This window comes from Rissa tridactyla, chromosome 16 (assembly GCF_028500815.1).
Source record: "Rissa tridactyla isolate bRisTri1 chromosome 16, bRisTri1.patW.cur.20221130, whole genome shotgun sequence".
Classification (NCBI taxonomy): Eukaryota; Metazoa; Chordata; class Aves; order Charadriiformes; family Laridae; genus Rissa; species Rissa tridactyla.
This window is the reverse complement of record NC_071481.1, coordinates 5,048,096-5,073,785: the sequence shown is the minus strand read 5'-3', so window position 1 is coordinate 5,073,785 and position 25,690 is coordinate 5,048,096. Positions and strand designations below refer to the sequence as shown.

Genomic DNA, 25,690 nt, shown 5'->3' with positions numbered 1-25,690 from the left:
AAAACATATTTTTTTTGGTGTTGTGCTTGACTTCTCCTTTGGCCACAGCTCAGGGCAATCCTTAGTAGGATTTATTCCTCTGGATGCATTGCCTGCCTTAGTAGGGATTTGGTTTATTCCCTGGCTTATTACAAATGACTGAAAATGTGGCTGTTGCCTAAAAAGGGGCAAGAAAGGAGATGGAGGGGAGAGAATGAAAAATAGCATGTTTCAGGGGCCAGTGCGCTCCCGAAACAAGCTGCCTTGTGAGATGTCTGTGGGTAATGTGCATCGATCCAGTTCACTCCAGCTGCTCCCCCTGCAGAGAGCTGGCGTGAGGTCCTGTAGCAATGCAGCACCAGGTTCTCCTGCAAGCACCGCCGCAGACCGTGCCAGGCCTGTGCCCTCCAGCTGCTCCCTGCGGCGGGACGTGTTGGCTCTCCTTTGACAGATTGCTCCACAGAGAGGAATTTCCCGCAGAAACTATGTCCTGGTGGCGCTCTGACCAGACATCGCCTCATTTTTTCCTTAAACAGGGCTCCCTTTTTGTAGGCATCTCCTTATCCACAAAACAATCTGGGTCTTGTGTGAATGATGTTTGGCTCTGAGCAGTGTTGCCGTTGCTGAAACGAGACCTGCGCACAGACCAAAACTGTTCAGCAGGTTCTTTTCTGTAGATCCCAGCCTATTTTTAACAGGATTCAGGCTTGCTTTTTTTTTTTTTTTCATGCTTTGCTTTTCTTATGTGGGTATGTTTTATGGGCTGGCACAGTGTGTCTGAAGATTTGGGGAGGGTCCCCCCTACTGAAGAAGATCATGAGATTGGGGGGGTGGAATGGGAGCTCAAATGTGTCTGTGGCTGAGCTGGGGGGGGCTGGAGCTGCATCCAGTACCAAGTTTAGCTTATTCTCCTAAATGAAGAAGGGAATCCTGGGGTCAGATGCTAAGGGAAAGGGCAGCCTGCATTCAGGGAGAGGGAGGAGGAAGCGAGCAAGGACTCTGTGTCTGTCTGAGGTGCGCGTATCCCATCTGGGAATGTGCTTGTGGGATAGACCTGATTGAGGTTAAAATTTGGGAAAAGCAAAAAGCCCTCAGGAAAAGGGAGGGGAAAAAACATGGGCGACTAGGATTCATCTGACTGCGTGGATCCTGCATCATCCCACAGCTTTCTAGAGAGCCAGTTTGGTAGCGACACAGCATCATGGTAGGATTGCTTCGGGGTGGGAGGAGTTGGGACTCCTTCCTTGTGTTCCCAGCCCCATGGAATCGCTGGTCCATGGTTAGCAAGAGAGAGCTGAAGAGCCAGGACTCTGCCAGTGACTCACTGCGGGCGAGTCACGTTGCTTGCCTGAGTTCCCCTTTCCTCGTGCTATGCAGCAATAGTAAATTAGCTGTCTCGGGGGGATATGAAATGTTTGGAAGAGGCCAAAGGCAGGCTGCTGGAGAGCTTTATCCTACAGCATTGTGTGTATCAAGTCATGTCCATCAAACAATATGAGCCGAAGTACTTGCCGGGAACAGCAGCAGTCAAAATCTTTTCAGCACAAAGCCAAACCCTGTTCTTATTGCTATTATCTGCTGCGAGCAGACGCTGCCTGGCATCTCCTTTCCCAACAGCAGTATTTTGATGTGACCAAACTCTCTGACAAACAAACCACACACATGCTGCAGTGTTTTGACTTGCAGAGGGACATTGCTGCAGATGCTTTTCCTGAGCTTTTCTCTGGCAGTACTTAGGTGTCAGTAACTAAAAAGGTGCTTTGGAGGCAAGCATGCCAGCAGCAGAGGGTGCTGCTTCCTCACGCTGCAGGAGCTGGCGGGAACCACTTTTCCCAGCCCTGTCCTGCAAAGGGAGCTTTTTCTGCAGGCACAGACCAACACAGCTGGCCTCTGACACCAAGGCTTTTGCTGCTGTTCCTTGAGCCACACACAGCGCAGAGATGAGCGCTGATCTCCTGTGGCACAGTGAGCTCTCTGGGCAGCTTGCACTCCCAGGAGCTCCTCCACAGCTGCTGGTCCTGTATTATCCGGGTTGCTACCATTTTCCATTCGTGGCACCCCACGAAAAAAGCAAGGAAGTCATTTTTCGGCTTCCCCACTCCCAGTGGCTTCCCATACACACACTGCGACCATGTGCTTTGCCCCCTTCATACAGCCTTGCGACATACCGTGCAATACGCAGAGGCCATGTTATAATATCTGCTTTTTACTGCAGACATCTCTGTTAGCCAGTAAAGTTACTGTGATTTTAAGGGGGGGCTCCTGGCATGTACTTTCATTAAGTTTGTAGAGTATTTTCCGCATCCAAGTGCTTCAGAGTTACATATATCCCAGTATTTAAGGCAGGCCCCTTCACACACAGCGCCCTATGCTGAAGTGGAAAGGCAAAGGAGCAGTGACAGGAGATATCACAGCGAGCCCCTGCTTTCCAGGTAAATGTAAAGCAAAATCCTTGGATTCTACTTTATGATAAATAGTTCCATTTCATTCAACAGCCTCATTTATTTGTGATGCACTGCTCAGTGTTGTGTTGACTGTCCTGAGATCTGAATTCACAAAAAGAGACTAAAAGGAAGATGACTATTTTTTTTCCTGCAAAGGGCCCCTTGGGGATGCCTCTTTTTTCCTCCTCCATCCCACTCTCTTTGACTCCCTTTTCCACCACATTGAGCCCTCTTCCAGCTGAGGAGGGCTTGTTGATTGTCCTCTAAGCAGGCTTGGCAGGATTTCTACCTCATGAGGCTGCTGTTTTAACAGTCTCTTTCTCTGTTCTGCGGCACACTGGGTTACTTTGGCTTTGTTGCTGTACATTACAGACGCTCATTGTTCACTATCTGTTGCATTGTCTCCCTTAATTCCCACAGGCAGAGCCTGCATGCAGCACGTATGTGTTTCCAGGCAGAGTGTTTACTCTCTCTCTCTCCCCCTCTCCCCAGGGCACAGAAAGCTGCATGTTTTTTGCCTGCTTGTCTTTATACACATACACACACCCCCAAATACAAAAGCAAAAGGATCTCCTTTTTTTGCTACAGTCTACCAGCTTTCTGCTGCAAGGTTAGTATCAGTCAGGCATAAAGCACATCTACAAAGTCTGTACCAGCCTGACAGTCTGTGCTCTTACGAAGGATTTAGATGCTTAATTTCAGAAATTCAAAAGGTTCAAAATTTTTCAGAAGGTGGGTGCTCATCCACTTCCAGACCCCATATAATCTACAATACTGAACGCTGAACACAAAAAAGGAGGCATGCCAAGTCATTCCCCCTCGCACCTCCCTTTTAATAATCTTAGCATAAATTCACAAGGATGAGAGCTGGAAAAGTCTCTTCTAATCCAGGTTCCAGCCGCAGTCAGTTTTCCAAACAGGCTTAGAGGGACTCTGTTGCTGGCCATAAACACTGACATATGTCAGCCACCCCTCTCGGCCACTGTTTGCGCTGTTGTTTGAGATGTAGACAGTATTCAAACCAAGTGATTGAAGATTAGCAATTCCTGCTTCTTAAGGAACCAAGAAAGTCAAATATTAAGGAAATAAAAGGAGACAAGATTCCGTAGGAGCTGTGATCTCATCTGGCAAGAAGCCACCACAAAGCTGAAAAGTTCTGCTTCAGCACGTGTCACGTCTGGTTTCCTCCAGCTTCCCTGCTGCTCTTGCACCTCCTCCACCCTGTTTCTCCCTCTGCCTGTAAAGAACAGGGATCTCTGTTAGGGCAGGAAACCTTTGCACACCTGGAACTAGCGCACAAGAAAATGCAAGACACTGAGTAGCCCTCAGACAGAGCAGCTCATATCTGGCAATGGCAACGTGCTGCAAGGTGCTCAGGAGAGATAACGGGCCATCGTGCTGACCAGTGCTGGGAGGCAGGGACAGGTAACACGGCTGTGGTGGAGCAGCTGAATTCACAGGCAGACTAAAGCCTGCTGAGTTTCCTGTACAGTTCTCAGACATCATTTACCACTTTCTCGGACTCGGTGATGACATGTCTCTGCTGCTGCAGAAGGTGCTCATGCTGTGCTGGCCATTTAAGAGACCCTGGGGAGCTACAGATAGGCAGGCCAAGCAGAACCTTCTTTTGAGTCTCCACAAACGAGATTTTGGGCTTCCCTCAGGACGCTAGCCCTGGCCATTGCTCTGTTACTCCCCTGGGTCACGGCAGGTGGGCCGGAAAAGGTCTCAGGGTAAGAGGAAAATTCCACATCCACATCTCTAGGCATCAAGAGCTACTGTCAGCCAACTAATTAACCGCTGCTTCCCCTTTGCCTTTCTAGATTATGAATCCATGCTAGCCTTTGCCCCACTCCCACCAGTCAGCTTCTCATGTTACAGCAATTTCCCACCTTGGCAGTAATGAAACAAAGCATTTAGAGTAGGTGTACTTTAGTAGGTGTAGTAGATTAGATTGATTTATTGTAAAGGAGGATCTGGTCCACAGAGCTCCAATTCTAAGCAGTTTTGGAGTTTCTCTAGACAACACTTCAGTTTGTCTTGCTTTCATTCCAGGCACATTCCTCTAACACCTTTGGTACTGGCAGGAGAGCAGGAGTGGATCTTCTGAGCAGTGGAGATCAACTGGGAGAACTCTCCACAAAGTTGGATTCACATACAAGCTGCAAGTGTGCCGACAGAAACCACTGGGATTCTGCAGCATCAGAATCCCTCCTCAGCTCCCTCAGAGCAGTATCTCCAGGGTCTCTGGGTGAGTATGGCCCCCAAGGTTTGGCTAACTGTCCAAGAACTGAACAGTAATCTGCAGGAAAAGCTTAAAGGGGGAGATTTTTACAACATGCTCGGGAGACTATTGCTGAAGAACTACTGCTGAAATTATTGGGGAAAATTGACTTAAATGTGAGCAGGACTATGTCAAACCAAAGCAGTTTTGAAAAAGCTACACAAGTATGTATCTATTTAACATAAAATTTCTCCTATTTCAATCTTTCAGGGTGTGAAAGAACATATTTGTGCTGTATCTACAAACTCCCTGGTTTTTCTGGTCAGCTAGAGTAATAAATTTAATCTAATGTGAATGTGTTTTTTAATGAACCACAAAATGGCTGGCATAGAGCAACTATTCCCCAAGGACTTCAAAATATGCTTAACAAATTAGTGCTCAGTCCTGCAAAGATATGAAAGCGCATATGAACAACTTGACATGCATGCACTGTCCCACGCAGTTCAACAGAATTTCTTTCCCTGCATTGGCTAAAGTTCTGTTTTGGGATTTTTTTGACTGCATGGCCTGAAAGGGGTGAGGAGGAGGGGAGCATTCAGCAGGCCGGCTACCCCACCTTGGCCTTTGCATTAGGTTCATTTCTTCTGCCTTCTGACAGTTCAGTGGGTTCAGCACTGGACCCTGCCCCATTGTAAGTCACTAAACGGTCCTTGGAGGTATCCCATGCAATATGGCTTGCTTAATTTATGACAATCCACGGGCTGCGGTGACCACCTCACAGAGGGAATAACCTACCAGCGGGGAGCTCATGGCCCCTGGGGACCATTCAATTTCACTTCATCCCATCTGCAGCTGCAGGATTTTTTTTGTTGTAAGCACTGGTATAACTAAGTTGTACATTAATGTATGGCCCATGAAATGTGACAAAAAGTCTGTTCAGCTCTCATCAGAGTATACCTCCTTCCGCCAGCCTCCCCAGAGATCCAGCACACGTATACACCCAGGAATCATCTTCCTCACTATTCACCTCCCTGCTCGCTACGAGGAGCACAGCCAGGAGAAAAATGGCTGAGTATCCCGTCTAATTAAAAGGTAGGTAAGGAGAATGCACTTGCACATTTATGGTTGAACCTCGTTTGAATTAAGGCCTGTGCTGGAAATGAAGTTCAGCCAAGATGAAAGCAAAGTCCTCCGGAAGCAGGGACATAAAAATGAGGACACACAAACTACCCCTGCTCTTTTTTTCACATGTGCCACGAGACTATTAGTGATGAGAACTGGTCAAGGCCCAGTGTTAATGTCCAACCCCGCGGAACAATAACTTGAGCAACGTGCAGGGGCATTCGTTCCGTACTGACTCAGATGGCAGCCTGCCACCTCCTGAATCACTCATACCACTTCCTGCAGCTCTTAGGTGGTCCTTGGAGGTATCCCATGCAATATGGCTTGCTTAATTTATGACAATCCATGGGCTTACAGCTCCAAGCAGTATTGCTACAGACAGACTCTTTTTGTCTGGGAATACTGAAAAATGAATCATCTCAAAGACAGATTACCGGGTCAATGTTGTCCAAACCGTTTTTGAAAAAAAGACCGAAATTAACAGACTTGTATTCCCTTATTTATTTTGATAAACAAGTTTTAAAAAAGTAAACACACGTTCCCTGGAGTGTTTGCAACGCAAATACTCCAAGATCCTGCCAACGCATACAGAACCCGAGGATGCAATTCATTAAAAAGATCGTCCACAAAGAAACAAACAGCGCGACGCCTGAAACTGGCTGCTATTTTCAGCCATTCTTAGAGCAAGCGAGCCAGCAGAGAATTAAACGAGCCCGATTTCACCCAGAAACACCGCCGGCCGTTGGGGGTTTCCCTCGACCCGGGCGGGAGCCGGCTCTGCCGCGGACGGGGCCCGTCTACCGGAGCCCGACGCTGCCGCTCCTCCTCCCGCTCCCCGCCGCCGGCTGCGCCTCCAGCCCCGGCCGTTCCACCGCCCCCCGGCCGCTCCCCGCCCCGCTCCCCGCCCCGGGGCTGCCCGCGGCGGGGCGGGGCGGCAGCGGGGCCCGGGCGGAGCGGGCCGCGCCCCGGGCCAGGCCGGGGGCGGAGCGGGGCCGTCGCCGGGCGCTATTTGGGCCATGTGACGGGCCGGGCCCCGCTTGCCGCGCCTGGCGCCGGGAGGAGCTGGGGCGCTGCGGCTCCGGCCTCCCCGCCGCGGCGGAGGAGAGGGCGGGCGCTGCGCTCGGCGGCCCCCGGGAGCAGCCTCCGGCGGGGCCCGGCCCGGCCGCTGCCATGGTCCGGGAACGGTAGGAGCCGGGCGAGGGCGGGCGCGGTGCGAGGCGGGTGCCCGCGGGCCCGGGCGGCTCCGCGACGGCCCTTCCCCGGGGCGGCGGCCGCCGGCCCCGGCTCCCCGCCTCGGGCGCTGGCTGCCGCGGCCTCCGCCTCCCTCCTTCCCTCCCTTCCTCCGCGGTTCCCCGCAGGCGCGGAGCGGGTCTCCTCGCCTGGCCCCGCAAGCTGCCCGGAATTGGTGCCAGCTTCCAAAACAACACCAAGCGCCAGGCCGGGGTGAGGCCAAGCTGGAAGGTGCTCACACAGCCCCGGGTGGCTCGGGCGGCACCGTCTCGCGATGGCCGTGGCATGGCAGGCCCCATCCCTGGGGAGAGGGTGTCAGCAGGCACGATCACGGCGGCTGGGCCCGAAGTGCAAGGGCTAACGGGGCACCCCCTGGCCCAGCCAGCGACGGGGCCTGATGGGCTCCCGGCATTGGGAAGGCTGCGGGGACTGTGGTCGGGATGCCGTGAGATGGGCGGTTGCCAGGGGCCAGCTGGTGTATCTGCGTGTGGATTTGAAAAGCAAACACTGATAATGTCAGTTCAGAGATCTTCAACTCATTAAGGAAGTCAGGTTGTTTGTTCAGTGTCTGTGGTTACAGTGGTGGTCTCTGTCGTGCACCTCACAAGGTTTAATTAATATGTCTGGTTTTTTATGACATAAACCTGCGCTAATACAATGGGAACTTATATAGTCCTATATCTGAAGTACCGAGACTGTTGTTACAAGAAGAGGTGAATCTTGCTGTAGCCTTGTGCTGAAGTATGCCGTTTGTTTTCCGTATTACCTGACTGAGGAGTGGGTGGTCAGTGTGGCTGATGGCTGGTGGTGGCCATGCCTGATTAGAAACCTATGAATTGTCTGAGCTGTTGCTCAAGATAAGGAAGTTTACAAAATGATTGTAAAAATGGGAGTTGCTACCTTGGAGAAAGATCAGCTCTTTTTTTTCGTGACAGCGATGCAGGATGAATTTATGAACCTTTTGTTCTGGAAACAATCTTTGCTTTTCCCACCCCTCTGATGTCTGATTTCTACACCAGACTCTGCGTTGCAAAGCACAGTAGCGTAAGCAGCTTAGAGATGCTGGGTGCAAGTTGACTGCGAAATTACCAGCACCAAAGTATGTGGAGTTTCCAGTGGCTTGCAGTAAAAGAGATCTGGCTATAGGGTGGAGGGGGTCACAGCGTCTATCCCAGCCTACGAGGAAGGATATTTCTGGGTGAGTTGATAAGGGACTACTGGGAATGTGATGGAGCTGTGCTACTGTTTATAATGTGAAGGGCGATGCTGAGAAGCATTTAACTGGCTTGTGGAGGAGCGTCCTCCCTGACCAACCAGTGGCTACTGCGCCTGTCTCCTCCCTGCTCTGTCAGTGTGCCTGGCCACTGGCCCTGGCACCGCGCTCAGTAGTTGTGATGATGGATGCGTAAACCAGCAATTTATTCTTCTCCCCCCTTGAAGACAAGGGGTGGACCTCAGCAGTGTATTCCTCTGGGGGGCATGGTCTTGTTGCAGTACATCAGCAGCAGGCTTCTGCAGCCTCGCTCCTCTGCTTTAGAGGTTACTGAAGTGCACTATAATGTGGCTGGAGTTTGTTTGTAAACTTATGTTAGATACTTCTGAAATGTGGGTTTGTGTTCCAGGAACTGGCTGGCTGATGTGTGCTGCATTTGTGTGAAGTCAGTTCACTGCTCCCAGATGCTGAATGTGGAAAATGTGCTCTGCTTGTTGCTGTCCTCTGTCCTTTTTGTCCCTCGTCCCCTATGTTTCCTTTCCTCAGAAAAAGTGAAAGCAGTCTGCAAGTGTGGCTTGTCTTGTCAAATCTGTCTTGCGAGACCTAATTAAGAATTCATGAAGTTATCAGAATTAAAAATCTGTAGCTAGTGAGCCAATCGGGACACTGTGTGTGTCAGGCTTTGTGAATGAGGGCAGGCTGTGCTGATAATTAGTCTTCCATATCACAATGTAGTTTTTGAAGAATATAAGATCTGGAAGGGAGTGTCCTGTGTTACTGTCTGAGGTTTGTGTCTCCGTCAAATTTTGTGGCTGGAGCCACTGAATACACTAGAGTTGGCATCTGGTAGGCTAGCTCTGGTAGCCCAGGGCAAGCTGTGCCTATAATTTTGGACTGTGGTATACGCCTACTGACTGAGTCTGGAGTCACTGAGGGCTTGTGTTGACAAGGGGGGTGAGGATTAACTGGTGTTGGCAGCAAGTCTCAATGAGATGACCTCAGCGGGGCTGTGCTTATCTTCATGTCCTGTGGAAGGAGGCTTGTACATGTATTAGTAGAGTGATGTAGTATCATAGCAGTGGAGAAACAGCATACTAGACCTGCATGGATTGTACTGACAAGCTCTGTTTTGGTATGAGTTTCCATAACCTTGACTCTACCAAAGGTTGGTGGACATGGCTGGCTGTGAAACTGCTGCCCTGCTCCTTTGTATCTACAGGCATGTGATGTGACATAGCGAGTTCAGTTGCTGGTACAAGATACAAGTTAGACACTAGCTGCTTCCGGACAAAGCTGTGTAATGCCTGCAGAATAAAAGTGAGTAAGTGTCTGAGAACCAAGGTTACCATGCTGCAGTCACTGGACTGCTTTGTTGGTGGTCATTGCAGAATGGGCTGATGTGAAGGTGTTGACTCACTTCCAGTTACTATATTGCTCTGAGCAACCAAAAAAATCTTCCCTTGAGTTAATCCATGTGAGTAACTGCTACAGCTGCCACTGCTTCAATAAATAACTTCTGGAGAGGATGTGGGGTGCATGCAGTTATCCTTAGCAAAGATGGGATACGTGCTACAGGAGATGGCCGAGCACTCTACTGAGTGTGAGAACCTAGCTTAAAAGTACCAGTTTCCAAGCACATGTTGGGGGGGAAAAAGTACCACTGTTAACTGTGCTCCCTCAGGGACCACTAAAGCAATGCCACCTCTTTAAAAGAAGTAGGAAAGGGGTTCATAGATTTCCTTTTAACTCTGTACTTCTCTGTCCTCAGAGGTAATGCTTTGGAAGATCCTGGGTGAAAGTAAACTGGTCTGTTGCACTGATCAGGAAATTCTCTTCCAGGTGATCGTACTTTGGGGGAAGTAGTATCAAGCCTAGAAAGAATATATAATGGATCTGTCTTGGTAAGATCCAGCAGTCTTGTTGGGCAGCGGAGTATGATAGGAGACCAAAGGAAACTCACTCGTTTGCATGGCAGGATCCCTTCCTGGAGGAATTACAGTGAGTTGTAGAAATTAAATAGAATGTATAAATGTAGTGATGAGTGTGACTGAGATGCAGCCTTGTTTTACACATGGGAGGAAAGAAGGGCAAACCAAGTTGTCTGAAGGGTATGAGCGTGCTACTGGAAACCAGGCTGTCTGGTTTGGTGCATACCATTGGGAGAACTTGTGTGATGTTCTTGTATGTCTGCTTCTGCTTGTCTCGTAGCTGAGAGGTCAAGAACAATGTCATCTGCCCTGATACTTCCACCAAAGGACAGACTGAAACACTTAGCTTCTCCTGTGTCTGCACAAACTGCTTCACATAAATGTCACGAGGAAAAAGTTTGAGAGAAAGAGAATGGCTGTCTGTCAGTCTGGCTCTTTCACTGACTTACTTTTGTCCTAGTTATCTTCCCTGATAAACTTGCAACTCTGTAGTAAACACTCAAACACATGTCTTGCCAGTGTTGTTAAGTATGTGTTTGTCAATTCTTCACTGACTTAGTCGCAGGAATTGACATTCTTGGTGGCAGTGATTCCTCCTGTTCAGTGATTGGAATGACTGACCAAGTACCAAAGTGCTAACGAATCCCTGTATGGCTTCATAGGAAGGCTTGACTTCCCTCCCTTGCAGTAGTCTGGATGGATGCTTCTCCTTGAAATATGAGGGCTTCTTCATGTCAACCAAAATGTCTGTTTCAAATGCATCCTATGACGGGGGATTTAAAAGCCAGCAACTTTCTAATAGCGACTTCTTAGCTAGACAGTAGACAACCTGTCACCATATGCCTGAAACAGAGGTGCAGTGTGACTTTGAAACAAGCCTGTCTGAGCTCTGGAAGCAGGCTGTGCTAGTATGGGTTTGACTTTTGAAGAGGCTCAGGAGTTAGTGATGCTCCAGAGTTGCCCTTCTGGAAACACTGTGTGACTAAAGAGTGTTTTCTTTTTTTATACAGTGAATGTGATTGAAATGTTCATTCTGGATGTTAATTGAGTACAGGAGCTGCTTACTTCTGTAGCTGTGGGGTGGCACAAGTTGCCTCAACTCTGTAGCATCTAGGGGAAGGAAATGCAGCAGATTTTCCCTAGTAAAATAGATTTAGTGTGAGCTGGATGCTATATTGAGGTCCACCCCAAGCATGGAAAGGCAGTGAGTAAGGGTACTGACAGAACAGTCAGCTGAACCATGAATAATGTCTTACTGTTGAGCTGAAATTGAGTAAAACTTAAACTGTCCCAGCCCAATGGACTGCCTGGGTGCTGCAGGCTGCCTTTGCAGAGCCCCCTCTTCGGAAAGAGTACAGAGGGAAGAACCACTTCTTGGCATGTTAACTCTGTTTGAGCTCTGGGCCTGGACCACTGGGATGAGCAGATGCAAGCGCTGGCTAGTAAGATGAGTGCTTGGTGCTGTCTCATGACTGCTGGGTACAGTTCTTTTTGTCACATGTTGTCATGCTTGGGGTTGGGCTTAAGGTCCAGAGTTTTCCAGGCCAGCTGGTGCTTGTGGCAATGTGACAGTATCGTGTGAGCCCCAGGGACTGTGGCTTAGAGGGATGAGCGTAGGGCTGCAAGCCAGGGACAGCTGTGGGCTAATCCTTTCTGTACATCTGACTTGATGTGTGGCCTTGCTTCAATCACTCAACATTTTGCTTTGGGGTTTTTAAAAAGGGAGAAAATAAAGCTAACGCTTTTCTTGTCTGATCACCTTTGGCAAGGATGGATACTAATATGAGGTTTTATTTAATGGGCTCTACCCTGGGGCTCATCAAAGCAGTTGGAATAGAAAAGACTTACGATGCAGGGGATTCTGGCAGTGGCATGGAAAACGTGGGAAATGTCTCTTCCGTCCACAGTGTGGAAGTGCCGCAGCTAGGAGAGGGAGGATTAGCATGCCATCAACTTCCTGGTGTTTCATTCATGTGGTAGATGTCTTGCCATCCTCCCTTCTGGTTTTACGTGTTGTGCTTAAGCAGCATTGAACTTCAACTTCAAGGGTTTCTGGATTAACATGTTTTTCTGATCTTAATAGAGAAATAGCCACCTGCCCCTGCCGTATCTTTTTTCTTTAACCCTGGAGAGTCTTATCCACTAACATTTTCTTGTCTTATGGCTATGCTAGTTTTTCCTCTTCTAGAACATGACAAGACAGACTTCAAACTGAAGCAGCGCTGCTACTGTATCATAGTAAGGCTTTTAACCTGCAAAACTTTCCCTGGGAGGAGAAAGCTTTTTACTTTAAAAAAAAAAAAAAAAAACAAAAAAACAAAAAACAAAAAAAAACAAAAAGCCACCACCATCTGCCTGATTTCAAAGTGAGAGCAACAACTTTTGACTTGAGAGCTTTGAGGCAGGAGGTTGTAATGTCTGAATGGAGTTACCAAACATGGGCTTTTTCTTTTAGCCTGGGAGGGGAATTTGATGAAGCTTGTAAGTCGGAGCAGCTGTGTAGATGTTAGTTTCAAACTGCTTTCTTTGGATAGCTGGTATGTTATCAAGTCAGGAATCTGTCCTGAGGAGATCCCAGATGGGGCCTTGACACCATAAATGTACAAAGGCACTCGGTTGCACAAAAATTGCAGAAACAACTTAGTTCTAAAGAACGTGAGCCACAGATGGTAAACAGCCAAGAAAAGCAAGCAAGGGGTAAGGCCAAGCTGTTCTCTACAGGAGAAGGCTACATTGGTCTCGGATGTTTAGAAAATCTTGGTTTAAACTTTTGAGAACTTCACTGTGGATAACTTACGGTTTGAATGGCCTTTTGGAAGTTAAACTCTACATTAAGTAGAGATGTGAAAACTGCCTGGATTCCAACTACAGTATTTGGAGGCTTGAAGGAAGTCCTGGAGTTTGCTGAAGTGCAGTTCTTACTTAGATACCCTAACTCCTTGTCATACAGTGCTTCAGGATCCCTGGTCTGTAGTGGTGGAGCCTAGTGAGCCGTGTGCAGGGAAAGAAGTGTTACTTCTCAGTGAGAAGAGAATAATGACCCTTGAAATGCTTCCGATCAGTTGTCCTTGGTCTGTACTGTGGAGGAATTGGAACACTGGGTCTGTGGAATGGATGGGGTTGGTTCTGTGTTGTCAGAAATTCTACGTGTGGTCTGTCTTTGATAGACAGTCTCACCATGCTATTTAAAGGCTAAACTGGTCATGTTCTTGAACTTGGACAATGAGGGAGGAATTGCTTTGTTCTATACTAATCTAAGGGCACTAGTACACCTGGGAGTTGAAGTTTCAAGTGGTGCCCATGTAAAGAAATACCTAAAACTTTGTGGACCAGCTGGTAAGGGCTAAGCTGAACTGGGAGAAATTAGCATTTATTTCCTAGTTCCTATGCACCGCTGAACAGCTGTAGAAGAAACCTGTTCACGCCTCTGCTGAAAAGAGGTTTGGGGACTGTGTGAATCCAGAAAGTACCTGGCTTGACTCCTGTGGGGCAGGAAATGTAGTTGCTTGCACTTTCTGTTCTGGGGTTGTATGATAGGCATGAGCTGCTGCGGACTGGGCTGTGTTGTTACCCTGCAGCTTGCTGTCGAAGTTCTGCTCTACTGGCTTGAACACTTAGTTTCCTTGCCTGATGTCCCACACAGTTTCACTACTAATGTTCTGGGGTTTTCCATGTGGCATGTTGTACACTTCCAGCTGGAACAAAATGGAGCTAGGGGTGGGAGTGAATCAATCTAATGAACATGTTTCATTTTTTTGTGAGCCAGGGCATTGCCTTCCTCCCCATTAGCTCACAGCTTTTTTGGAGTGCTGTGTGTCCCTCTTGTGACAGGGATCAGACAGGCAGTTATAAGTGGTTTCAGCCTCAGACTTTACTCTGGTGTTGATTCAGGCACTTGCATCTCTTAGATCTTGCTAGCATAGCTTAGTTTGCAACCCAAGAGGAAAAGGGCAGAAGGGCTGCACACATGGCACTGTTTCCAGCAGGATATTGCTGTAAGGTTAGGTATGTGGCGCGCTGTCTTGCCAATGCACAGCTGCTGTGTAGAAGTTAAGAAGAGGCAGCTAATCTGCTGTCAGGTAGCTGTGAGCTTGGGTAATGGTGAAAATCCAGGGACTGAAGACAGACCAGCATATAAAATACGCTACTGGTTTGCCAGGTTGTGGGTTTGACTTGCTGTATGTTGGGATGGGGAGAAGAAGAAAGGGCAAAGTTTGTATCTTATGTTTATCAATATGCATCCATTTCAGTGGCTGAGGTTCAACCTGGAATTTGGATATTGTAGTTTGGTCTTGATATCTGTCTTAATTGACTTTGAGGTGATTTACTCAAGGACCAACAAGCTGCTAAATAGTTTAACATTCTTAACTTGGTGTTTGCAAGAAGCAGCTTTTGAAGGAACTGAAGGCTTTCTTGGAAGGGTCACTCTACACATTCCCTAGGTGAATCTTTCCTGTTTTATTGGGGTTCCTCATGTGCTTCTGATCCTCTGTGTATGAGGCATGTCAAGTGGCTGTAGGATGTTGCCTTCTAGTGAGATGGTTGAAGGGGCAGGTTGTATGTGCCCACACAGGCCCAAATCTGCACTTTTGGCATGAATAACATTAAATCCTGAGGCTTTATCTGAGTAATCAGATAAAGCCTGGTGTGTGGACACTGAACTGGATTTGCAAGAGGCACAGCTTTGTGTGTCAACACTTTGAGTGGGAGGGGACACCTGACTGGAGAGCCTGGAAGGAGCAATAACCCGCGTCTGCAGGCAGGCTGTGATTGTGCAACTACCCTCCTGCTTGCTCCATAGCCAGAGCAGTGCCCCGTTTCACTAGGGGAAGCTGGCAGAGTATGCTGTGTCACTCTTGCATGGCAGATATGTCCAGATGTTTGCCTACAAGGAACTCCAGTGGATCTGCTGCTTTACTGAGCTTACTAGTTTTGGATGAGGAAAATCTTTGCTGCTAGGTGTACTTGCATACATACTTGGTGGTATTTTTTCTATAAGGACTTTCTGCTGTGTACATTTTCTCCAAAAAGGAATTTGGCTGTGACTCATGAAATACCTTCAGTCTTTGTCCCTTGATGTAGAGTGTTAAGGTTTGAAGAACCCATAAGAGTTTATTGTCATTTAGACAATTATTCTATCACCCGATGACACCTCCCTACCTGAGAAGGGGGATCAGGGAAAACTAAGGAAACCCAAGGGTTGAAATATAAACAGATTTAATATAATAATACTAAATAATTAACATTAATAATACTAAAGAACCAATATTCATCCTGATACCAATACAAAATATACACGGGTTATACACATCCAATTCTATCAGTAGGAAGCTGTGTCCCCACACCTGGCTAGCTCAAAAACACTGAGACCTTGAAACCCAAATACCATAGCTGGCTGTAAAGTAAATATTTTTACAAATTCAGACATAGTCTTCTAAAAATGCAGTTTTCCCAAGCATTAGAAGAGACCTTACTGAAAGAGAAATTAATCCTGTGCTGCCCAAACCAGGACAAGGGATATGGTTGTAAGTGCATGCTGGGGCTCCCTTCCCAGCCAGGGCCCGGTGGAACAGCTCAGCTTGCTGCTGTGGGCACAACCCCACGGCAGCACGTTAATGGTGGGGGGAAATGGGATTTCCATTGACTGCACATTGCTGATGGGACATGTGCAGTGTCCTCTGACTAAGCTTAGTAGGCAGAAGCAGGTTTGGGCTTTGGGCCAGAGGGATGGCATGGCTCTCGGTATGCATCCAGGAACATACAAGAGCAAGATAAGAGATACGACTTATCCTCAGCTGGGCTGTGTGAAAATGGAGAAGGGTGGCTGTCACTGGTTTGGCTATTTCTGGTAAGAAACAAGAATTGAATGGCTCTTAGAGCTTTAAGTAGGAAGAGGTTTCTTGATGCAGGTAAGACCTTAGTGGGCACTGGGAAGCAGTGTGCTGTAGACAATATATTAAGACTGACAAATCCCCCTGTGTATTTGAGATAGGAGAATGGTTTTCAAGCTTATGGTCATTAAGGTGAAGAGGAAGGATGTGGTAGTGTAACCAGTACTTGTTCGGAGGCATGTGCTCTTATGTTATTTGGATTAGGCTGTCTTCAAACATTAAAAAAAAAAAAAGCCAGCTGATCTCCAGTCTAGACTGTTCTTGAAGGAACACTTGGTGTCGTGGGTATCTCCATTTCAAGGTGCAAAACAGTACAGCAGAAGGCTCCTCAGGGATTTTACTGTTGAGCTGGTTTTTGTGCTAATGTAGTGTTCAGTATACTCTTAAAGCTTGTTTTGGCATGTCCGAGGCACCCACAAAACAAGCTTGTCATGGAAATCGTGTCTGACCCAGGGTTGTGGTGTTGAATAGGTGTCAAATGGAAGTCCTTGTCCTTAGGCCTGAGGGGACAAAGCGGGTGGCCCAGCAGGTGGCAGGCTGGCAGCAGTGAAAGAGATGGCTTTGCAGGTTGGGGAATGCAACCCATTTTTGCTTTCAAGTCTGACAGAAAAGCTGTACAGTCCGATTAATACATGCCTAGATGCATTTATCCAAGGTGAATATCTCTACCCAGCTTTCTCAAGTCCTAGTATGGTGTCACCAAAGCACTGGGATTATCTGTAGGGGATGGATGTTTAGGGTGACTTCAGTTTATATTTTCATTGAGTATTAGAGGTAGTAGCATAATGAATTGACTGTAGAAATAAAACTGCAAGGCAAGTTTTTTTTGTCTGGTGTGAGTTTTTTAAGGGAGGAGAATACTATTGGATGTGGTGGCTTTGTTTGATATTCCAGAGATTAGGTATTCTAGGCAGTTTACATCTATTCCATGTTTGGGAGGTTATGGTGCATTGAATGGTGGGTGGCAGTGGCCTTCTTGCTTTCAAATTGATGCTTGTACACAGCAAATCTTGGCAAAGCCTCCTCTAAAGGAGGAGTAGGGACTTCAGTAGCAGCTGAAAAACAGTTGAACTTTGGCTAAGACTGACCAGCCTTAGAAAAGACAGCAGCTTAGATACTGAAAGGAGTAACTAACCATAACTGTGCATATCTCTACAACTCTTACTCACTAAACTCTAAAAAAGCAAGGCAGCTTATCTTTTGTGCTTGTTCCTAAGTATACTGAGTGCATCTTTCTTAAGAGCAGACCTTTTGACTGTTTCTACAAGGTTTCTTCCCCGCCCCCCCCCCCCCCCCTTTAAGTTCTATTAATGTGTTTCAAACTTGGTTTCCTAATTGGAAACTTTCCATTGATGTCATGGGAGCTTTCTGTGGCCCACATCAAATAGCTTGGTTCACCAGGAATTAAGTGACTGTACAAATGTTTATATTAAACACTTATTTAGAAGGCATGTTGACTTACGAGGACCTATGATGACTGTGGTATGTTGGGAGGGTAGGTTCACTGTACAGCTTTTGTCTTGCCTTTGAACTGTGAAAGTACTGGCAGCTGTTTAATGCTGAGATAAGAGAGCTCAGGCTTGCTTACATCTAATCAGCTTGTCCCATCACTGACTATTGTGCTGTTTCTTGTCTCTGACATTGGAGAGGTTTTTGAATGGGTAACCTTAATGGGAAGGACTCGGATGGCAATGTCTGGAATAGTCACAGCAGGAAGCTGTTGGCTTAATTACAGGTACTGGAATTTTGCTGTTTTAGAGAGGAAACCCACAGTTTAGTCTGAGAAGCCAAGCCCTAGGGAGGGAAGGAAGAGATGGTGAACATGCATGTTCTTCAAACTTTGCTTACTCGGGCTTCTGTGGTGGTGTTGGGGTATTTGGAAGGTGGAAACAGAAGGGATAAAAACCATCTTAGCATCCCTCTCGCCCCCAGATAAACCTCAGACATTGAGCAGTGGCCATCTCTTGCCTTGCCTACAGGAGATTGTGCTCCTCTGTGATGTAAAGGAAAGATCATTTCAAAGCTGCTCGGGGAGTTATGGAACCTTCCTTATGAACATCATGTGCTAGTAGCTGCTGTCTCTGCAGTAGACTGTCTTAGCTGGTAGCTAGTCAAAACCTTTGTGTTAGTTGGCTTTGCAAGGCTCACTAGACTTTTGCACTAAATTTCATTATCACATGTGGCTGTGTACTCTCTGTATGCAAGACCAATCTGTTTCATAGTTACGGGGAGCAGAGGGAAGTCTTGTGTAGAGCTGCAAACTCTTCAGTTTTGGTACTTTTCAGAGGGCAGAATACTTTTGAAAGCTTATTGTTTGAACCTAAATTACAAGAAAAGCAAGGCTTTTGTTATGACTGATATCTGAAATTAAGCTTTTTGGTGGGAAAAATCTTTTCAGGTACAGAATGTTTAAACGCTTTTTCACTGCCCTTTCCAAAAGGCTGGATTGCTGTCAGCCTAAACTGCCTAGAAAGCCAAAAGCGTCCCTACACAAATTTAAACTGAGATCTCTGGTATGGTGCTCTGCCTTGAAAACAGGGTAGATGCTTAATACATAAAAGAGGAGATTCCATTTCCTTTACACAAACTTTCCTTCCAGTATCCTTCCTCAAACTGATGTTGAAGTTGTCATGGGTACTTCTAATTGCAGTCTTTCCACGTCCCAGCGTCATGCCTGTTGATGTAACTGTTGATGATGCTGAGTCGGGAGGCTTTTTGGAAGTGAATGATTTGGGAGAAATATTCTTGTAGCAGGACATAAAGATGGACTGCTCCATCCCAGATGTAATCTTGTGAGTCGGACGATTATTGCTAAAGTGGCCCAGAGTAAAAATTTTTGTGCTTTCAGATGCTATCTGAAAAGGTGACGCTTAAAGCTGTTTATCATCAAAAAGCATGTACAAATCTGTCTCTTCAGCTAATATATCCTGTCTTTTCAGTAATATATCCCCTCAGCATGGTTCAGAGCATGACAGTCTCCTAACCAGTTGTTCTAGTTGAATGTGCTGAAGCAACTGATGTGAACTGTTACTTCATACTCCCTTTTTTTTTTTTCCAATGGAGAGGTACTACCACTATGCAAATTAGCAGTGTTGGACCTAATAATGCGGATTTGCTTTGCTGCTCAAATGAAATGATTGAGGTGCAGCTTAATGTTGGCACACAGGAGGTGATGAGGAAGCCACTTAAAATATCACTTGACTTACAGAGCTTAAGCTAGTCAAACTGTTGCTTAGGAATGCATTTCTGAGTGTGTCCCAGTAAGGCCAAGGGACGAATTCCACTACTTGCCACTTGAACCAGCCACTCTGGACCCTACCCAGTAGTGAAGCAACAGTGAACAGTGCTGTAGGTGCATGTCTTGGTCGTGCTGTTTGGCAAAAACATTTGTTCTGTATTACCACAACTGTTATTTCCAGGAAAAAGTTGCTCTTGGAGATCTGGCCACCTTACAGTGCAGATGTCCTCTGAAGGCAGTATCCCTGCAGCCACAGTTTGTATAATGTGCTTTAATACATTTCATTTTGGCGCGCTCTGCACTTTCAAATCTGATTTGTCTAGTTGCAGTCGGGCTAGAAAGGCTTTCTAAAATTGTGCTGTGTTATGTGATGCCATTTGCTGGATGATGTAAGAACCCAGCTGAAGCTTTTGGTCACCCTGCCTATCTCAACCAACCATAGTAATTTGCAAGGACCCTTTCAGGTAATGGTGAAAGCAAAACATTGCATCATGCTGAGACTGTGCCCAGCTGTAGGCTTCATCGAGATGTACAGTGTCTCTCTTCCTAATTATGGTGTGTCCCAGGTCAATTATATTTAACCACAGAGTCCAACCGTGTCATTAAACTTTTTTGGCTAATGACAAGTCAGAAATCTAGTGAGGCATCATCCCAGAATGCTCTGCTTTGGGGAGTTGCTGTGTATATTCCAGTAAAGCTGGCAGTGTGAGATGTTTCTTGTGTAATCTGTCTGCCAGGAATATCCTCCTAGTTCAGCACTTTATTGAGAGCTGCTGTGAGATGGCTTGTTGCTTGTGTGTATTCCTGGATGCGGAGGCCTTACCTTACTGAGTGTACTGATGGAGTGGTTCGCTGAATGTTGACAAATGTCTTGGCAGTAGTCTGTTGCATGTTTATCTGTCTCTTTCTTTGGTTTTTGCTCATATAACCAATGTTTGAGTTACATAGCTTCTGGCAGCTGCCTCAGAAATTAGGTGAACACATCTTTCTAGAGACTGGTGACAGCAGAGTGCACTCTGTTGGCTTCTCTTTGCTGATTTCAAACAGTTTAAAGGTTAGATAGAAGTAGCTTTCCATATTAATTGCTAATCCGTGGAAGGATGGGGATCCATGCTTCCTCTGCAGAAATACTGGGCTGAAGTAAAACAATAAATGTGTGCATGGTAATCAACAAAGCATTTACATTCTGCAGATCTTACATTGGATCCATGTTTCATAGCTAGTTTTCATGTGAGCTGCTTGGACCTTGTACTTTTGTGCTAGCTTTCTGGTCCTCTCTGGATGCTCGCCCCAAGCTCTAGCAGATGAAGCTTGGATGCTACTAAAAAGCATGGGGAAAGGGTAGAGAACAGTCCTTCCCCACCCAAAACCTCAGGATGGCAGATCAAGGTGACCGTCAGTAAAGCTAATGAGTCTGCATAGTGAAGATATTTAGAGGGACTTGTCTCAGACGTACTGGGGCAGACAAGAGCAAGGTCCTTATATATTCTTCTCCCCGGTAAGATGGTGCAAGTGGCATTGCAGAACATAAACTTTGTTTGGCATGTTTCCAGCCGAAGACCATCACAGCATGGCTGCTCTTCCTAATGTTTTCGGTGCTGTAAAAGCTACCATTTCTTGCCCTAATGTGTGAAGTGCTAGTAAATCCATGTAAAACAGAGCAGAGTTGGCCTACTCTTGATATACTTCTGTGACAAACTTTAGTGCCTCTGTTATTGTTACATGACTGGACTCGAGCATGTCTAAAATCTGTGTTATAACAAACTCTCATGGTGATCTTGACTTGATTCCCTGCAAAGAACAGACTGTACTAGACAGACAAGAAATGCCAGTGCTTTTTTCCTTTCTCTGCTGGCTGGATTGCAAGCCACTTATGCCCAAACATTCTGGAAGTGTTCTGCCATGGTGTGACTCTGCTCCCTTCTTGCTAAGGGAGATCCCTAGGAAAGTGCTTTCCCTTGGGAGACTTGGAGGGGAAGAGGGAATTGGAAGCTGAAGGGGGGGATATAATGGACTTGAGCAAGCCAAGGTGCTTGATTACACCGGGATAGCAAGTTCAGATTTGTGTGGACTCTTCGTCTCAACTTGCTGTTGCAGAAATTGGAGAAGAGAAATGGCATCTTCCGGCTATGTTGTTGGATTTGGAAAGGGTTTTTCCACAGCTTTTGTTATGTTTTAAGGGTTGTTGTTGTTCCCAGTTCAAACTTGAATAGAAAACATAAGGCTGCTGCCAGCTTTCTGTCACAGACACCTTTTATCTTGCATTCATCTCTTCCAAGCAGATGCTGCTTTCATTTCGTCTACTTTTTTGCTACAAGACTAAAATTAACAGCCCTTTGATGCAGGGGAAGAAATTGTATTTCAAAGCAGAGTACCTAGTTACCTTTGATAATAAAACTGTTGTTTTTATCTTGAAGGTAATTCTGTGTTCCTTTGAAACAAATCTGAGGGTTGAAAGCTCCTCAGCCCCGCTGGCTCTAAGTCAACATCCAGATCCCTCCTGGCCTGGGAACGTCATCAGGGACTGTTCTTTTTGGGTGGGAGGTGTAGACGAAGCTGAACTTCTCAAGGTGAAGCTGTATGTGGGGAAGAGGGTGGCAGGGATTGATGCTTGATGCAGTGTTCCTGCAGATTGTTTTCCTTCCAGCTGATTATAAGCTGCAGTGCGTGGCTAATGCTATCACAAGAGTGCCAACCACATAGCTCAAGGTGGAGCACAGCAGGGGGAAGGAGCTGAGGAGAACACAAGCCTTCAGACGCTTCATTGTGGTAGTGAAGCAATCTGTATCCTCTAGCCAGACAGTGTTGTTTTTCCCAGTCCACCCTGCCCTCCCTAGTCTTCCTGCCTTCAAAGACTTGTACTGAGCATGAGGTTTGTATGAACTTCCAGCTTCTGGCTTTCATCTTTTCCACTTAAAAAGATGAGCCCTGTGTCTGTAAGGTGGCAATACTTCCTAAAGGGTGATATGGCTAAGCTGCATGCATTGGGAGGATTGTTTCCAAGGGGGATGCTGAAGCATGCCTGCCCTCATAGGAAGGGCAACTGGTGGTTAAGGCTGAGCCATAGCATTGCTCATGTAGCAGGTGACTTTGGGGAGTGAAGAGTTCCTAAACTTAGGCCATGGCTGGCTTGGCTAGTAGTCAGGACATGGAAGAAAAGATGTTGCTGTCATAATTTTGCATGTTGCAAGAACTATCTGATGCAGCAGAGGCACATTTGATGTGCAGGTTATGGGTCCATCTTTTGGACATGAATTGCAAAGGACACTTTTTTGAAAGTGGCAGTGTTATCTTCCATGCCTGCCTGGTCCTACTGAAACCACCAGACTTACTGAGGGAGGCCACAGAAGGCTTTTTTACGAATAGACAGGTGCTAGAGGCGCTGAAGGAATCTGGCAGGCTTTCAGGTTAGGAAGCCTAAACTTGATTTAAAGAACCTGTCATGACTGTGTGATGAGCTCCTGCTTTGGATGCATGTGCAAGGGTGTTGTCTTCTGAAAACATCCTTTTGCTAAGTGAACAGAATGGTTTCCTAAACAGTATGAAAAAAATCACTTCCTCAGTGACTCAACTGTCTCCTCTTGTGAGGTTTTTGTCTTCAGCGGTGACACTGTCAGTCTCCACAGACCTCAGGACAGGAAAGACCTGAACCTATAGTTTAAGCTGTGAAAGATCTACTGGGTCTTTATACACAAGGATATAACTTCAGTCCTCTTTTTCAACACTTTAACAAGCCCAGGATGAAGAGATCTGAGTAAACATTGTAGAGGAATGCTGAGATTTTCTATGTGGCAAGGTAAGACAAAAAGACGCGTGAACTAATTCTGTGTTTGTATTGCTTAGAGTAATTCACTGACCAGAAAGAAGGCATTATCAGCTAGTACAAGAGGCTAAACTACATTTAATTCTTTAGGATTTATTTGACCTGAGGATTAACACTAAATTCAACCTGAAACTGGCTGATTAAGAAACTGGAATGACTTGAACAGGGAGGAAGATACATAATCCAAAGTATAAGAAGTTTTGTCACCGTGAGGCTTGTCAGGCATTGGAATATGTTGCCCAGAAGTTGTACGGTCTCTAATTTTTGAAGGTTTACAAGAGTAAACTAGATAAAGCTCTGAGTAACCTAGTCTGACCGTACTTTGAGGAGGAGATTGGACTAGAGACCTCCTGAGGTCCTTTCCAGCCTGAATTAGTCTATGATTCTATGAAATAAGCTTGTATAGGCATCTTGCTGTGATATCAGAAGAGTAAAATTCTGGAAGTGGGTAGGCTGCTTTCTTAGTTGGTAGACAACAAGCCTCATCTCCTGCATCGCCAGCCTAGAATCTGGGGTTTTTGGTTGTGTTTCCCAGCTCGTCTAAGAAACTCCCATAACTAATTTCTGTCCTACAAATCACCCTGAAACACAGCAGAGATTAATTACTACGTTCAAGTCTCAGCACCACTACCAAAACTTTTCTTAATTAAACATTAGTATAAAAAAAGCTTTCTTCCAGTCTTGTCTCACCGTCAGAGGTGAGCTATGAAATAAAATTAACTCTGATTTAACTTCACCACTACCCCCTATCCTGCAGTATTGCTGAGGGGAGACTTTGGGGGAGACTTTGGGGGAGACTTTGGGGGAGACTTTGGGGGAGACTTTGGGGGAGACTTTGGGGGAGACTTTGGGGGAGACTTTGGGGGAGACTTTGGGGGAGACTTTGGGGGAGACTTTGGGGGAGACTTTGGGGGAGACTTTGGGGGAGACTTTGGGGGAGACTTGAATAGCAGCAAGCATGCATAGTTTGATGGGAGTCTTTCTATGTCCATCTTCCTGACTGTAGTGGGATTGCTGTGACAGTAGAGGTCAACACAGTGACTAAATGCAGACTGTAAAAGGGAGAATGAAAGAGATGAAATTGGCAGTGGGAGTGTGATTGTTGAATGTGAGGAAAAGGATGCCAGCTGAGCTGGTGAGTATGCAAATGTAAACTGTAAAACTGGAGGAGAAAGAAAAGTTAACTTTTGCTTCCTTAAATGTTAGGGACAAAGCAGCTTTTTGTGAGGAGGTACTGAATGCTGTCCTGCTGGCTATCAAGTGTGCTGGGCCTTGGAATTTCCTCCTCGGTAGCAGGCAGTTTGTGGAGCATCCTCTGTGGTCCTGTTGTTCACCTTTACCTTTTGCCCGTTATCTCCCTGTGATGCAACGATCAGAAGGGTGCAACACTTTCATTGACCTTCTACTCATACAAAAAGTTTTTTCTCCTGCTGTACACAGTAGGTTGGTAGTGCTGTTGCTGCTCATCTAAATGGGGGAAATGCAGATCCAAGGAAGTGATGTGCTGAATCTTCCCAAGCTGAGTGGCCATGAGGCAAGGATGGAACATAACTTCAGTTTTGCACCATAAGGCCCTCATCTTCCTGTGGCTGTGCTGCCTTCTGCAGTATTCTGTTTGTGGTGCTGTAAGAATCTAATGCTCTGCTTGGAGGGAGCAGAGAGAGACTGTTGTAATGGATCAAGAATTATTTGTTTCTAGTACATGGCACAGATTTCAACTGTACTTTTTCCATAGTGCTGATGAGCAGTACCAGACACTTGCACAACTTCCCCTCTGGCATAGATGTATTTGATGTAGATACACATACTGAAGCTTCAGACACAATAAACCTATTTGAGGGCACCAGGCTGAGTAATCTGGTGTTTGGCAGCTGCTCTGTTATGGGGATTTTTGCTTTATTGTTAGCAGTGCTTGTGACATCTTTAAATGAAAAGAGGAAGGAGGAGGCAGAGGCTGGGCAATCTTAATATTAAAATAGCTCAAACTGCAAATGATTTTCCTGAGAGAAGGAATCCTGCTGGATTCTACATGTCTTCTGACAAAGTATATTGTATTGCTTTTAGGAGCAAGGATCAAAATCCTCACAATCTGCTGCGTACATCCCATTTTCAGGCTGTCTATTTGAGAAAATGCTGCTCTATAATACCCGAATCTGTGTGACCCTAATACAATAAGGGCACAGTTCCTGTTCTCACGCAGGTATTATTACTTGGTGTGTACTGGGTGACTTTATTCAACTCTTGATGGGCTCTCTCTGTTTATGGAGGTGTTGTGCACTGCCTTATTCTGCCCACTGAAGGCAGCACAGCAGCTATCCTGGAAAAAACTAGGACTTCTAAACTAGCATTTCCAGCAATTGGGATACCATAATCTTACTCTTAAGCCTATGACGAGCCCAACCATCTTGCTTCCCCCATTCCTTCAAACACATAGCATACAACAGAGGCTTTCTAAAAATTTGCTTCTAGGTAAAACAGGAGGCTGACCTCCCATGAACAGGGAGAGGGTAGCACAAGATGCAGCTGTGCCGGTGTCTTTGTTGCCACCTGGGAAGGAGACAGAAGGGGAGTTTTGGTAGGTGATTGCTGAGAACCTTA

The 25,690-nt window shown here is 46.3% G+C and overlaps 1 protein-coding gene across 1 annotated transcript in view; it reads left to right on the top strand.

Annotated features, from left to right (window-relative positions):
* The first annotated feature begins 6,795 nt into the window (after nucleotides 1-6,795).
* Nucleotides 6,796-25,690, top strand: part of SPSB1 (splA/ryanodine receptor domain and SOCS box containing 1) — a 37,572-nt gene continuing 18,677 nt past the window's right edge. Inside the window, exon 1 of the mRNA XM_054222246.1 lies at nucleotides 6,796-6,953. The gene's annotated coding sequence lies outside the window, so the exon portion shown is untranslated. The remainder of the gene's footprint in view (nucleotides 6,954-25,690) is intronic.